The following is a 16,541-nucleotide window of genomic DNA, read 5'->3' as shown; positions in this document are numbered from 1 at the left end:
TTTTTTTTGGCCTCGTGGGGCTCTACCTGGTTATACGGGGCACCCAAAATGTTGGAAAGGGCACCTCCTGAAAAATCTCCAGAAGTGATGTTCTGGGCTTAAAACAAGGCAATTCCACACAGTGCTACTAGTATAAAGACAGATTATTTGTTACTTCAAAATTCAGGGTCAGCATTTTTAAATCTGTGAAAACGTAAGCCATGACATGGGGACCTGGGCAGCGTAAAACCGGCTGTAGGTTTGACACAAGGCTGGGTGGGATTCTGTAATGCATGCACACTAGTAGTTTACCCCCACGTGTGAGAGGAGAGTCCAACAGAGCTCAGAGACGGGACAGACACCTTGGTGGGAGATGCCCAGTGAATGAGAGCTCAGAGCTAACACTCTGCATTCATGTGAAGCCCCTGCAGCCTCTAATCACATCATACTTCTCCTCACCAGCCTCAGAGATGCACTAAGGCAGGAACAGAGCACGTTTCACTGCCAAATCCTGCAATGCCGACATCCCTCAGGTTAACCCCTCATCACCATTTCACCAGCGCCCTGGAGAAAAACAGTGCCTAAGTCCTGGCGATGCACCACCTGCCCACGCTGTGCCAAACTACTATAGGTGTAGGAAGCACACACAGGGCACTGGTCTACAGAAGCTGCTCCCAAGAGAGCGGAGGATTCTACTCCTCTTGATGGCAGAGCCAGTTTACAACTGCAGGAACACTCAGCTCACTCCCAAATTTCAGTGTTGAGCAGTGTCAGTAAATTCCACGCAAACCACCCAAACTGCAAGGCGCAGGCTTGTCACTCAGAACAGACTGTAGATACTCAGCAGCACAGCAAACACCTATGCTGTTAATAGCTAGCTTTCACTCACAGGATCAAGCAATCCCTCTCGCCCTGGTAACTCGAACACGCACCCTGTTTACCGCTGAGACCATCAGTCACCTGCCAGCAGCTCGGCTGGGTGGGATGGTTTCGGGTGCCCACCTCAAGCTCTGGCCCTACCACAGTGCTCAGAAGCCCTTGCTAGCAAGATGTCCTGGGACAACCACACCAGCACCATGCTGCACCAAACACCAGCTGTGCTGAGCACACCTGCCAGCAGCACCAAATCCCCTCCAGCACCAGCCCCACCAACACAGGCTTGGTTCACACAAGGAAAACCACCTATAAGACCCCACACAAGAGCTGGGTACAGCTCCAGTATCAGCTCCAGGCTTGGAGCATCTCCCAAGAACATGTTAACACAGTAGCAAACTTGGGTTTCGTTCCCCATTTAACACAGCCTGATGCCTTCCACTTGGAGTACAACGCACCACAGTAAATCGCAGTTAGCACATACTGCAACCCATTTTGTCTCACTGTCAACAAGTGGTGAGGCCCGAAGGGCTCTACACTTGGGCAACGTATTTCCATTTTGTTTGCACATGGATTTGAAGTCCAGATTACAGCTCTCCAAAGCACAAGTGAGATTACAACTCAGATTAGATTCTGGGGTAGAAAAATCACCCAGAGCCACCAGCTGCAGGGAAGTTCTCACAGGAGCTCTGCAGATGCGCTTGAACTAAGCCAGGACTACCCTGCTTGGTGTATTTTCTTCCCTGCCATGCACAACCACTTTCCGAAACAGGTCTGGGCACAGGACCCCGGGGACAGGACTGCATCAGGCACCCACTGTGGTATCGGCCCAGCTGCATTGGCCACTACTCTAAGACAGACCAGCAAAAATGATCCGTTCAAGCCTCAAAATATTTCAGTTGGGGGAAGAAGGGTGGTGCAAAGTCACTGGTGCTGCCCACTTAACCGAACCACATCTATTTGTACTGAGGCAACTGCAGCGAGTGCAAGCTTTGGTTCTGGAGCAAGTCTCCGAACAGCTCTGCCACCTAACATGCATGTAACCATTCGGTTTTAAGAGGGCAGAAGTAAAAACAGCTGAAGTCTGAGCATCCAAACAACCCTCTCCACAAGACACTCAGGGATTCCCCTTTGGGGGCAGGCCACCCAAAAACCATTTTACACACTACAGCAACACAGCAGCCGTCTCCACACAGCTCTCCCAGGTACACCATGGCTTGCCCACCCACAACACAGCTCGGGTTCAGCTCCCTCCACCACCTGACCCCATCGGTCACTCGGTCAAAGACTCTCCCAGCATCGATATCAAACAGAGCGCAAAATTTTGGGCTGCTACGTTCAGCTCGTGCAGCGGAGCCTCAGCTCCAGCCCCTGCTCCCACAGCAGAGCAGGTCACACTGTTCTGCCAGCCCCTGAAGCTGGGACAAAGCCAGGTGTCCCCACTCCCAGGGGTGGCAGCTCAAGAGGAGCTCCAGCTCCACTCCCAACTCCAATGCTCACCAAGTCAAAGAAGAAAAAAACAACAAACAGAACGAGCAGGACTATTGCTGGAGGGCAAACACTGAACACTATCACTGGAGGACGTCCTTCTCCTGGCCTGGGGGAGAAACACCCCCCCTTCCCCACAGAGCATCCTTCCAAGTAGCAGCAGCAAGAGGAGGTTTGTAGCAGATCTACCCCCTTCGAAATCAAAGGGGGAGGAGGCAAGACAAGGCTGTAACCCACAAGCCAGCAAAAAAGGGTCCCCCTTATTTTCACTTGTCTACCACAACCACACTTTAGCAAGATACGTTATTAAACACAAGTTTTATTTTAAAATCTTTTTATTGGTATGTCCACCAGTCACTTACATGTTATTACAGAAACAAACTCCCAAAATGTCCTTCCTTGGACCACTGCAACTCTTCCAGGTGTTGGGATTTGTTTTGGTTTGGTTTTTTTTTGTCTTTTTAAATGGCAGACAAACCTTAGTATCTGGAGAACTTTTCTTTCTTCCCATCCCTTCAAGCTGCGGAGTCACCAACAAGCTGTTGTACACACACTGCAGGCTCTGCTGTGAGAACTGGTTACTGACAAAAGCTAAGTTGTCAGCGATGAAGGTCTTGCGGTTTACAGATGGATACCGTGCAATTTTTCTCCTACTAAACTAATCAAAATTGCATCGTGATCCACCCGACAACAGCAAAACAAAGCTTACCATACTGGCAAATTCGGGGCAGCGCAGCCTGAAGACAAGTCCTCATTTCCTCCACAGGCCGGGACAAGTGCAATACTCTACATACAGCTACAAGTAATGCAACAAATCCCCACCCATGGAGAAACCAGCGCAAGGCATCTTGAGATCTTCCATGGAAAAAGGGGCAGGGGGGAAAAGGCACTTCAAAACCCATTATTCACCACAGATTCACCACCACCACAGTCAGTTTTGCATGGATTTGCACAGCAATTTTAGTAAGCTGGGATGCAAACCTGCAAAACTGACTGTAATTAGCACTGTCTTCTCCAGAAACTGTCACTAGCTGGGATGCACTTTATCTAGCAGTACTATAAGTGCCCACATTACAGTAGGTTCAATTCAAAGCTACCTGCACTATGAGCACTTTGATACTGCTAGGACAAAACTACTTCCCGAGAAATTGCCTTCAACGAAAAAACGCCTTAACTAAAGTTATAATCGCTGAGCTAAAGCCAGATGGATGCATGGTCTTTCTTTTTGGACGTGCAGGCAGCAGCTTGTGCCAGAAGGAGCATTTAGGGCAGTAGATTCTACGCTACTTCACTAACTGCACTAGATGCACCTTAACACAAGAACCATTTGTAAGGCAGCTCCAACACAGCAAAACAACAATCCTGGTTGTGTTCGTGACCCACCACCGTCACTAAATCGCCACAGTAATGCCAGAAGTGCTTATACTGCAGTAGATCCTAAACTCTACCTGCACTGTAAGCACTTTTGCACAACTCAAGGCCCATCACCAAACTTTTCCACTTAAAAGGTCTCCTTGTTGCAGAGCAGCTAAAGCATGGCAGAAGTGTCTTGACTGAAGCGCAGGAGCCAACAGTACCTGCCAAAAGAAAAGAGCAATATTAATGTTGCATAGCACAGATATGGATTTGCTACTCTATTTAGCAGAGATTTCCTTATTAAAGTCTAGAGGCAGGAAAAGCTTCAGAGTTTTGAGAAGGCAGTTTGAGAGTGCACCAAACAAGTAAGAGTTTGCAGCTAATTTTCAGTCTAATTAAGGTGAAAACGGCTTCCTCCAGAGTTTTTAATTGGTAGTTAAAAAGCACCGTAATAGGTATCAAAACATCCCAGTTTCCTGCTCCCGTGCCTTTGATGCATTACTACAGCACGTGAGACACTTCACTTGACCTCTCTCCCGGAGCTTCACCGAGTATCTTGCATCACCAACCACCAAACATTTCCCCCCCACCACAAGCAGCGTAAGAAAAGTTCTGACACATGATCCCGCACCCTCCGCACCAGATAATGGAGTATCTGTACTCCAGATGATGCGGTTAACTGCAGAGCAGCACAAAAGCGACAGACTCTTGTAGGAAGGGAGGGGAATATATATATATATATATATATACACACAGATATAAAACCAAAATTAAGTTTCCCTCCGGAGGCACGCTGTCAAGCCCCAGTGTTACAAACCTGCGGAGGAGGGAAGGCTTTTGCCGGGGATGCCCAGGGAGAGCAGATGCTCGGGGAGGGGGGAGCAGACCCCCCCCAAGTGGCTATTACAAAAGTTGAGCCGCTCCGGGTGTTCGCGGCGCGGGGCTCAGCGCGGGGTGAGGCTTTATCTCCCCCCGGGGCGGCGCGGCCGCCGTTATCTCCCCTGCACTGACCATCTGCTCGCGGGGGCGGGCGGGGGGACGGCTCGGCCGCGCTCGCCACGTGCAGGGCGCTCTCCCCGCCTCGCCGGGGCTGCAACCGGAGCATCCCCGGGGACACCGGCAGGTTCGGAGCGGGCTCGGAGCGGCCCGGCACCCCGCGCCCCCCCGCCCCGGCCCGGGCTCGCCCCCCTTCCCCGCGAGGGGCTGCGGGGCCGCTCCGCCACGTGCTACCCGCCCCGTCCGGGGGGCGCGCGCTGCCGCCGCGGCGATTAAAGCGCAGGAACAAAGCACGGTGGGAAATGCAGTCCTCCATTCAAAGCCCCAAAAACGCGCCAAGCCTCCCGCCCGCCCCCACAGCCCCGCCGCCCCGCCACCGGGAGGGACCCGGCCCCCCCCGCGCCCCCGGGGAAAGGGGAGCAGCGAGCCCCGCGCTAAGTTGCGCCGAGGGCGGCTCCGCGCGGCGGCGGGCGGCCCCTTTGTCCCGGCCCGACGGGGCAGCCCGGCTGCCTCCCGCCGCCGCTCCCCGCGCGCCGCCCCGACCCCTCTCCCCTCCCGCCCTCCCCCCGGTCTTGCCTCACGCGCCAGGGGCCCGGCGGGCGCCGAGCGCGCGGCACACGGACGGCGGCTCCGCCGAGCGCGTGGTCCGGCTCCCGCCCGCCCCCTCCGCGCGCCGGCGGGCGAGCGCGCGCGCACCCACCCGCCCGCCCGCCGCCTCGCGGCCCGCCCCGCACTACAGGCCCCAGCGCGCCCCGCGCGGAGCGCATGCGCCCGGCAGCGCCCGCCGCCATGTGCTCGCTACGCTCGCGCCCCCCCCCCCTCCCCCCACGCACCGGCCGCGCGGGGGCGGCGCGGGACCCCCCCAGGGCGGGCACGGGACGGGGTGGCGAGGCGGGGGGGGGCAGCATGGGGACCCCCTTTCCTTCTCCCATGCCCCGCAGCACCGCGGCCGCCCGGGGAGCCCCACGTTCCGGCCTCCCGCCGCGGCCACGTCCATTGTTGGTGCCGCGGGAACCGCCGGCCATGGGCGCGGGGCGGCGGGGGCAGCAGCCGCTGCGGGGTGCGGGGGGGCCGGGCCGGGCGCGGCGCGATGCGATGCGGAGGGGCTGCAGCGCGGGAGCCGCGGGCCCACGCGGGAGGCAGGGCGAGCCCCGCGCACTCCTACAGGTGGGTGGCGGCCGCCCGCGCCCCGCAAGGAGCTGCCGCCCCCCCCGGGATGGGGTCGGGGCTGCCCCCGGTGTGCAGCACCCCCGCCCCGGGCAATCCGTGCCGCCCGGCAGAGATTGCGGCGCAGCCCGGCAGCTGGCGGGAGCGGCGAGAGAGCGGGGGAAGGAAAAAGCGAACAAAAAATTAAAAAGAAAAAAATAAAGGCGATAAAACAATAAAAAGCGTGCAAAGGCGGGGAGCAGCCCCGGGGCAGCGCCGGCCTTGGGGAAGAGAAAGAAAAAAGAAGCGCGAAGGAAAGAGAGAGAAAATGGAAAGATAAACACGTTACCTTTGAGCCCGAGCAAAGCCCTGGAATAAAAAGGGTTTTACGAAAGTGGCGCGAAGACAATATCATGTGATCCCAGCCCAGGGCGTCTCCTTCCCGCACCGACCAGCCAAAAAAAGAGAGAGGAATAAAGGGGGGAAAAAAGTACATCCGCTCCCTACGCCATTAGCATAATTAATTGTGTCCTGCAGCTGCAGCCGCGGCTCCGCGGCCAATGGCAGCCACCGCCGCCCCGCTCCTCTGCCTCCCGCCGGAGAGCGGGGATGGCCGGAGACCCCGGGGAGCGGCTGGGGCGGGCAGCGCCCCGCGGCACGGCCGGGGACCGGGCTGGCTGCGGGGCTCCGGGGGGCAGGACAGCGGGGACTTTTTGGGGGCGTCGTGTCCGCCCCGCGCCCGGCACCGCTGCTGGGGGGAGGCCCCGCGCCCCGAGGGGCCGCTGGCATGGCGGGGGGCAGCGCCGGCCCCGCTTCCTTCCCCTCGTGTAAAACACAGACCAGCGTAGCACCCGCGCAGCCCCGCACGGGCCCTGCGTGGCCGTGGCCACTCAAGACCCCCCCAGTGCGGCGCTGCGTGGAACCTTGAGGGTGTTTTGGGGTGAAAAAGCCGTGAGGCGATGTGGCGGTTTGGCTGGCCCGGCCTAGCGTGGCCTACACGGTGGCAGGCCCGGCCTGCGGTGCCACCCGGCCGCGGTCGGCTCCCGTTTCCCTCCCGCCGTGTCCTTCCCACACCTGAACCCCCGCCGTGCACCCCGAGGGGTCTCATGGCACCTCAGCCCACCCCGAGGGGTCTCGATAGAGACCGGGAGGCGTTGGGGACCCTCGGCCCTGACACTCGCCCTAGCGGGGCGGCCGGGCTGGGGGAGCGCGGTCGGGCGGCCTTGGCGGGCGGCCCTCGCAGGAATGCTAAAAATGTGCTAATTGTGCCCTGCCAGCAGTCGCGGTTCCTTAAGGATTAGAAGTAATCATCTTTAAAAAAAAAAAAATCAATCGATAATGAACAGTTTGGCCCCACTTCTCCCTCGGCCACTCCACGCGGCAAAAATATACAAGGTGCCTCATTTAACCCTAATCATTGGTATCTGAAGTTAGAACAAAAAGGTCCCCATGGAAACGAGGGAGTAATCTATCAGTATTACGTTCGTTACACAACAAGAAAGGGGCTTTTTTCCCCCCGCCTGTGTTTACTTCTGTTTAATTTATTTCTTAAAATTCTCCGGCCAAGTCCTTTCAGGTTTGAAGGGCGAGTTGTGCCGAGCTCCCAGCTCCTTTGCTTTCCTCCCTGTGTGTGAGGCCTAAAACAAAGCCACCATCTCAAAGTGCTCGGCCAGCGAGACGGGAGGGCTCTCGGGCAGATCCACTGCCGAGGCTCTTCCATTATTTGTTCCAGAAACTGCAATTTGTTTTCTTCATTATCAGTGGAAACGCTCGGGCGAGTTGTCTTTTGCAAACTTTATGTTGTAGCGTCTCGTGTAGATACTGAATTTACTGACTGGAGCTGCAGGGAGATTTTGTGTAATGGAGGACACGGTAAAATTTGAAATTTAGATTTTCTTTTGGTTAGGCAAAGTACCTTTCTGAAGTCTCGAGCTGCAAATGCTAAAAGAGAGCAAAATGCTCAACATTAAAGTCAATAATTTAGCGTGGGTGTGTGGATTTGTTATCAATGCCCCTGTGGAAATGGAACAGTGAATTGACACAATTGAAAAATATAGGAGTGCCCCAGCAACTCATATAGACACAGCAGGATAGAAAACATTCCCAAATTAAAGACAATTCATGTCTGACTCTGTAAAACAAAACTTTTAAAAACTTGTAGCAAACAAGGGTGAAATGTGGCGCAGTACTAGAAAACTTTCTTTTTTACATTAAAAAAAAAAAGAAATGCTTTGCGTTTATTTTTTAAATTATTTAATATGAAGAGTATCCTAAGTTATTAAAACCTTAAATATTAATAAAGTTATGTGAAAGCGTAGCAGCTTTTACTCAACGCACGCTGCAAATTGATTATCTCTTTTCTGGCAGGTCAGAAATAAATTAGTCTTTCAACAAAGAGAGCCTGAAAATGGTGAAATAAGTCTACATGAAGTGTTACACAGATAAGATTAAATGGTATTTTTACATCCTCCTGCTGACCTTTGACTTGTATTTTTGTGTATCTTGGAAGGGAGTCTTGGGGTCTGCAAACACATCAGTTGCTAAAAAAAGTGATGGTCAAAGAAAGAAGCGCCGTAATGTTTCTTTAATATTTGAAAGGGTGTTGTCTTGCTGAAGCCTTCGTGTGCGTGTTAGCTGGGCAGCGAGTTCTGCGCTGTGCTGACGGCCTTTTCAAACACCCGTGATTTATAGATTGTAAGGTGGCGCTTGTAAAACACGTTGCTGACTGGGGGAAGGTTTTGTTCCAGGTCAGGAGGACAGGACAGGACCCTTATGGAAACTAAGCGAGATGCACAGAGATACAAAGAAAAAGTATTTTCCCCAAAAATCACATTCAGAATTTATTGTGAAATTTTCTAGCTCACTGTTTGCTTGTACCAAATACACAGAAACCTGGGTACTTTTTTCTGTAATGGAATCACGCTGAGAAGATATTTCTGTTTCCTTCGTTGCTCTTTTCTTGTCGGTGTTACAGACAATTCTGTTCTATCTCAGCTTGGTTACTGATTCTCTAATAACTGTGTTCAAGAATTGCCTTGGACTGTCTCCTCCACTTCTCTTTCCTTCAAGAACCAGAACGATTGTCTGAGCTTTTCCCTGCTGGAGAAAGCGCAGTGAGTTGTGCTGAACTACCCAGATGCATAAAATAAAAGAAATTAACGCTAGAAACAACTAAGGGGGATGTATCTTTATGAAACAGGAATGTATTTTTCAAAACAAACTATCCAAAGATGCTCATGGAGAGATTTTGGTCAGATTAATAAAATCTAACTTATTAAAACTCTGGGCAGAGCTGAAAGTCTTAGGAAGAACTACTATACAGCAGGATGAAATCAATGCCCAAAAAGTATTTTACAAGCAGGTCTGGAGTCTTTCAGACGTAATATTTTATACTTTAGGAAGAAAATGCTCAGAGAGATCAAGTTGTCTTAAAAAGAAACGAGAAAATTCAAAGGGCTGTTTAAGAGAAAATACTCGAATCATTAGGTACAGAGTTATTCTGATCCCGCAGAGGTGGTGACGTTTTCGGTGAGTGCTCCCACGGTTTTGCTAAATCTTTGCGGAGTTCAAGCCTTAAAAATCTGTCGCCATTTGTCTTCTGCACACTTTGGATTTTTCATGGAACTGTGGCTGACCTGTCATTTGCTGCGAAATTGTCTTTGTTTTAAAGCATTCCCTTGGAAAATATGCAGAGTTAACATGATTTTCCTCTTGTGAGGACAGAATAAAAATAGCTACTTTGAGATTACTAGTCAAATTTTTCCTCATTTTAATGAAAAATCTAAGTCAAGTTTAGTTTTCTGAATAGTCTGTATTTGCACTTCTCTATGAAAAATGACTGATAATAGAGTTTTTAGTACAAAATTTTTCACACTTTCGTCATTGTATTAGTAAAACATTTGACACTGGCATTCACCTTTTAGTTTCTATTTATTTATTTGTAAAACTATTTAATATAGAAAAGATACAGATAAGCCGTGTTACTCTGCATTTTTGTTATGTGAAATGTGCTTATGGAACACTAAGCCCTCCTAAATAAAACCAATCTACCTGTAAAATGAGAAACCAATGTTTACCGATGGCATGGACTTCGTGTCTGATTTTGATATTTTTAATATAATATTGATTGCTGTGATAAAGAATGTACTATTTGCTGTATCTCTGCTATGCTGCAAAGGACTGCTGCATACTGATGTCTCAAACCTGCCTTTTGAAGAGCTCTTTGACAATTTCTTATAAACAAGTTTATTAAAACAAAATGTACAGAACGAAAGCTCTGTCGTTTATTTTCTTAGTCTGGTAGCTATGTAAAGATGCTAAATCCTGCATTTAGCTTTCTAATCCTTCTTATTTGTGTAGTACTTATTTTCTAGCAGGCTGAAGTGACATTTCTATGCAGCGATTTTATGCGGTTTCTATAGGTTTTGCTTCTGTGAGTTGCTTCGACTTTCATTACCATCATGGGAAGTTAAATGCACTCCTCCCTTCACAGTACGGAGTTCTTCATCTGTTTCTTTACAGATTCAGGTGCGTTAAATCCTGAAATCTGGATGTAAATTGTCTAATTGAAAGGGCAGTTACTTGCGTGACTAAATGAGCCACGTTTGCTCACAGAATAGCTGAGCTGCTCTATTAGAAATGCTTTGCGTATTCACTTGTGCAGTAACGGGGTTTGCGTTTGTTTCATGTCCAAATCGATTCTTTGAAGACCAGAGTTTCGAACGCAAGTCCAGCTGGCCGTGGATTTTCTCTTTCAGATTCTCTAGGTGGGTTTATTCTCATTAAACACACCTGCAGACACACTACGCGTCCTTCTCCCATCGATCAGGGATTATACCTGCCCAAATTACTACGATCAAGTCTCTGCGGTTTGGGATTTGCCTTCCTCATCGGGAGGTTTTTTGTTATATTACAACTTCGTTGCTTCGTTTCAGTCCATAACTTTCCATAGACAAGCTTCCACTTTTGCTAAATATTACTGGTATTTCAATGAAGTTTCTTATTTGTATATAGAACATGACATTTTAATCCATGCATATATCCCTGCATATGAAATATGACGTACAGTTTTCTATTATGTAACAGCACGTAACTTCCCCCATCGCAAAATTGCTTAGTAGATCTTTTTGCTCCACAGCTGGGAATCACAATATGTTGTGAGCTGTCTAGATTTTGTGTAAATCTTCTTATTTTTGTAAGGCTCCATAGTGGCATCAGAGATAGAAAACTTTACACACAACGAGCCACATTTCTAAATACGTGCTTGGGCCCTCAGAACTGTGTAAATAAGTTAAATGAGGGGTGTCTAAGTTTGCAATCCATGAAAGCTCTGTCTTGAGGAGCAGTAATTTTTCCATCCAAAAAGTTACAAAGGCGGCTACAGCGGGAATCCGATCCTACAAACGTTTTACTGACGCGCTGGGTCACTGGGATGTGAGCGATCGGCTCTTCAGCCCCGTCCCCGTGTGCGAGGGCAGGGGAGCGGCGGCCCCGTCCCGTCCCATCCCGTCCCTGCGCGGGCCTTTGGGTGCACGCTCAGCTTCTCCTTCAAGCCAGCAGAATGAAATAGGACTGGTTAAAACTTCTTCACTGTGCCTTAACTTAAGAGTGTGTTCAACTCATTTCTAGATGAGACTTCTCCCTCCAAAATACACTTCCCTTACACCACGTGACATTTTAGAAATGAGTCAATAAATTACTGTTTGACTACAGGTTACATATAAAATTAATGGTTTTTTTGTCGAGCTCTGTTATTCTGTTACTATAGGGCGCAGTGCAGGATCACCTGCTTTTTTTTCTCTGCAATCTACAGGTTTTATCAGTGTTTGATGTCAGGGCCACATGAGAAGACCCAGAGACCCAGAACTTGTCCTTGTGTTTGCATTACATCACGTGGTCTGTGTGTTGCTCTCTGTCCAAAAGTTCCATCTCAGGTAAAGGAACACATTTACCTTTCCCTGCTGATCAGCTTGTATGCACTCCAGGGGCTTGAGCAGCTATTTGATTTTGAGAATTGCTTCTGACAAATAGACTCTGAGAGGCAGAGGTATGGATATTTTTGCACGTAAGAAAACTGGCAGTGTGCACACGTACTGTTTCATCATGCACAACTGAAAAAACAGCTGGTACTTTTTTTCCGACGTTGAATTCCGACGGTTACATGCAATAGGAAATGCTAGGATTCCCCTCTGTTTTTTTTTCCAGAAGAAACATGAGTGCGCCGCCAACAGAAGCTCTCAGGTTGTTAAACGTACAAAACTCACGCAGATGCAGGGCAGGGTCTATAACCCACCTGCAGCTGGCAGGATGCTCAGACTTCACAAGATCCCACCAGCACCGCAGCGTCCCTGAGGGACTCTCCTTCTGCACATCAGATTGTTCTTCAGCAGCGCTGATGACCGTCGTATCTTCAAGAGTGCCAGCTGCCCAAAAGCAGATATATCCTAGACAGAATCATCAGTGTATGTAACCATACATAAATCAAATGTATGATTTATACATTCAAAATCCCGTCAATTAGGATGAGCTCCGCAGAGCAGGGCGGTGTGAAGTAGTTTTTACATCCGTTTGGAGGAGGCGTTTCGTGATGCAGCTTGTAAAAGTTTCTCTTCGGTGATTTCTCTTCCAAACATTTGTACAGGAGCTGGGTGTATCTCGGAGAGGCTGTTGCCTCTCGCAGTAGCATTTTGGAAATCCAGGGAAGAGCTGAGTTCACGGGGTAGTTACAGCACATTGAGACCTCAGGCTGACTAAACACTACGGTCTCTACTCCAGCCTGCAGAGCAGCTCAGGATTAAAAGGGCATAAAACCAGCTTAAACCTGCTATATGTTCCCAGAGCTATGGCTAGAGGCATAACACAGAATCTCACCTCTCATCCCCAGGCAATGCTTTTTCCCAGTGCAAGTATTGTGCGCCCTCCAGGTCCCTACTAAGAAAAATCAATGTATTAACAGTAATTTAACACATTTTTGGATGTTCATTCTTAACGGCAGATCCTGTTATCCCAAGCCCAAAATGTTCTGATAAAAAAGAAAAACGTAACAGGAGGCAAGCAAACCTTAGCATGAGCATCATTCACCTCAGCACAGCGGGAAAATGTGCTTGCTTTGATTAATAAATTCACAGACCCAGCCCCGCCTGATAATAAGGCTGAAGATGGATACTGAGTGGAGTTCACACACAAAGATGGGGGGGTTGGCAAAATTACTTTTCTTTCTAGGAGGGAAGCTCCATTCTGCATCCGAGTGCAGTAACTAAATGTGTAACCGAGGAAAGGAGGTGGAATTCCCCCTCCAGAACTGCGAAAACCTCCAGAAAGTGGCTTTTCCCGGCTGCCGGCACCAGCCAGTGTGGCTCTGCCCCCCAGCTGCAAACGGGCTGAAGTACAACGCTAAGAAAACGGATACTGAACAACACGCACCCGCTTTAATAAGGGAGGGAGAGAGAGGGACCTCTGGGGTGAAGCCTGAGGCTGAGCAGATGCCCCAGCCTGGAGCACAGGAGCTGGAAGCAGCTGGAGTTGTGTGCGCTGGCAGAGGACACACAGCAGCACCTGCGCTGGAGGTGGCTGTCCAGGATTCGATGGCAGTGCAGGATCCATCCCAAGGCTGTCCAGGATTCGATGGCAGTGCAGGATCCATCCCAAGGCTGTCCAGGATTCGATGGCAGTGCAGGATCCATCCCAAGGCTGTCCAGGATTCGATGGCAGTGCAGGATCCATCCCATCGCTGTCCAGGATTCGATGGCAGTGCAGGATCCATCCCATGGCTGTCCAGGATTCGATGGCAGTGCAGGATCCATCCCATGGCTGTCCAGGATTCGATGGCAGTGCAGGATCCATCCCAAGGCTGTCCAGGATTCGATGGCAGTGCAGGATCCATCCCAAGGCTGTCCAGGATTCGATGGCAGTGCAGGATCCATCCCATGGCTGTCCAGGATTCGATGGCAGTGCAGGATCCATCCCATGGCTGTCCAGGACCCAGTGGCAGTGCAGGATCCATCCCATGGCAGTCCAGGATTCGATGGCAGTGCAGGATCCATCCCATGGCAGTCCAGGATTCGATGGCAGTGCAGGATCCATTGCTTGGCAGTCCAGGATCCCATGGCAGTGCAGGATCCATCCCACGCCTGTCCAGGACCCAGTGACAGCGCAGGATCCATCCCATGGCAGTCCAGGATCCCATGGCAGTGCAGGATCCATCTGATGTCTGTCCAGCATCCATCCTGCACCACATATTTGCAGCACAGCAAAAGCTCCTCTGCAGAGCTGATAAGATCAGCTTCCAGCTGCGGCGATGTGCCAGCAGATGCAGTGTCCTCTGTCCTGCCAGTGCCACCTGTCCTTCGCCTTCCAGCAGGACGGGGTATGAGACCAGCTCCTGCTCCATCACATTTGCAAAAAATCATCCCTCCCAGCATAGTCTTTTTCTATAACTTAAAGTTGTTGGCTTTGCAAAAACACCTCCTTCCCCATGTTTGCATGGATTTACTCCTACTGTATAAATAAACCTATTAAATCTACTTTAAAAGCAATGCTTCTATGGGGTAATTTAATTCACCTGAATAGAACGTGGAATTGATGTGGATGAAAGGTAGTTTTTCATGTAAGTCATGTGTCTCAGGACAGTGGGTTTTGTTAATGTTTAAGAACAGTTTACTGTGCAGCTCATTGCATTAAATTATTTTCTGGGTAAAGATGAGCCATATGCAACCAGCTGAGGCAAACTTGCAGTTTACATCACAGAGCTGTCAGCTTCACAAAAATGAGTGAAAACGTTCAGATTATTGTGATCCCGCCCTTGACACTCATTACATGATAATTTTCATAATGTTCCCCACCGTTTTTTTGCTAGAATAACAATTAAAAGTAAAGCCAATGTGTAGCAATTCTTGGAGACAGTAATTCTAAAGAATTTATACTAAACTGAGTTAATAAATAATTCATCTGCTTCCTTAGTCCTCCTATTACATATGCACTTTTTTAACTCATAGAGAAAAATCATACATTATTTTCTTTAGATTTTCATGAAAACTATAAGCCAGTTCTGCAAATGCCTGAACATCCAAGTAGCTTTATCTATGTGAGTAAAGTTACTCGTGTGTGTAAATATTAGCAGGATGAGCCTTTACAAAGTACACATCCACTAAAATATTGATATATATATATAACCTTCCCTGTTCAATTAATCCTTGCCAGTCCTGGCTAAGCAAGAACGTGGCATTTGATGGCAAAAACTCCTTCGTGTCACGTAAAATGGTGAAAGATTTGTTGAGTTCTGCCTCCTACAGGACTGAGATAGAGAAAGGTGAGTTTAGTATTACAGGCAGGACTTAATCCAAAAACATACGTTCTGCAGAGAGTTTTGTCATCATAGCTACACTCTTCTTTATTTCACAAAATACTACATTCTGATATTTGAATCTATCACAAATATTTTTTCTCCCATACAATCGTTAGAAGAAACTGAAGAGAAGCAAGTCCAAACAAAGTAATTGAAAAATGAAGGATCTTAATTCAAAATTATAAAGCAAAATGCAAATGCGTAGTAAAATTCATTTACTGTCAATTCTTTAATGTTTAAAAACGGATTAGTTGAAAAACTTGAGGAAAAAGAAAACAGAAATGCACAAAATTTAAGGGCAAACAGCAAGAAAGCAGCAGCATGCTGGGGTTGCTTTGGGATCAGCGTGTGTTCTCATGTAAACTGAGACGCTTCCGAGATAACGGCAGCGGTCACTGTTAACGCTGGAATCGTATCTGCCGGCGAGAAGGGAGTTGTAGGAGGTTTATGGGCTCTGCACGGGAGTGAAGCTGGAGCTGAAATACCTGTAACGCACAACGAGCTCGATGCAGTTTCAGCTCAGAAATGCTTTTTGAGGAACCTTGTGAGGAGGCGCCGGTCACGACCTGGGGCTGGAGCAGCCCCAGTCCCGAGATGTTCCTTTTCCTTGGGGCTTTGTTTAGCATGGACTTAGACATTTTGTATTATTAAGAATCTGTGGCTTATGAGGACATTCTATTTATCTTACCAGTCTTTTTTGATGGAAATGCCTGAATTTTCTTGAAAACAGGGATTTTATTGTGGATTCTCGGTGCCCCTCGGAGAGGCTTATTTTTCTGGACAATAGTTTTCCTTAGTGTCACTACCCTTTTGATTTCCCAATGGTCACAGGCTCTCAAGGTCGTGCAAAGTGCATCCTTTTGTTATAGTGGACCTCGAATTTTGTATAAAAAGGCAGCAGAAAGATCTCTGATTTAAAGTGATTTAAAGTATACTTTCTGCCATGTACCTCTGTATTACATTTTGTCTGTTCTGATTTTTAAAACTGTGTCGTTCGGAAGATAAAAGGTTTAAAGTGCTCAGTATACATATATTATTCCATTTACCACACATTCCCGCCTAAAACTGAAATGCAGATTCCAAAGCAGGGTTTTCCATATCAACCTCTGTATAATTTAAAACATTCAATGTATCAGGGATGCTGTACCTTACGCATATTGCAATGTAAAGCATTAAAACAATGTGCCTTTCTATTTTGTTTCTTCGGATTTACCTTGGCTTCTCCTTTCCTTTCTAAATCCCTCTTTTCCTTATGTCCTATTGTCTGACATTCCTCCTGAGGAGTTTCCAAACACGAGTGACCGCAGTGGCATCGCTGCATTTCGTGCTGGTGCTTTGCTTGCCTGGAAGGTAAATAGCT

At 48.9% G+C, this 16,541-nt stretch overlaps 1 long non-coding RNA gene across 1 annotated transcript; it reads right to left on the bottom strand.

Moving 5' to 3' along the window:
* Positions 1-2,657: 2,657 nt before the first annotated feature.
* Positions 2,658-6,310, bottom strand: LOC110357428 (uncharacterized). The gene is made up of 2 exons (XR_002411087.2): positions 6,188-6,310; positions 2,658-3,917 (listed from the first exon to the last, which is right to left on the bottom strand). It is a non-coding gene; the product is annotated as an uncharacterized LOC110357428 (long non-coding RNA).
* Between the last annotated feature and the right edge of the window lie 10,231 nt (positions 6,311-16,541).

This window comes from Columba livia, chromosome 12 (assembly GCF_036013475.1).
Source record: "Columba livia isolate bColLiv1 breed racing homer chromosome 12, bColLiv1.pat.W.v2, whole genome shotgun sequence".
Taxonomy (NCBI): domain Eukaryota; kingdom Metazoa; phylum Chordata; class Aves; order Columbiformes; family Columbidae; genus Columba; species Columba livia.
Note: the sequence above shows the minus strand (reverse complement) of the source record. Positions and strands in the feature narration are given on the sequence as shown.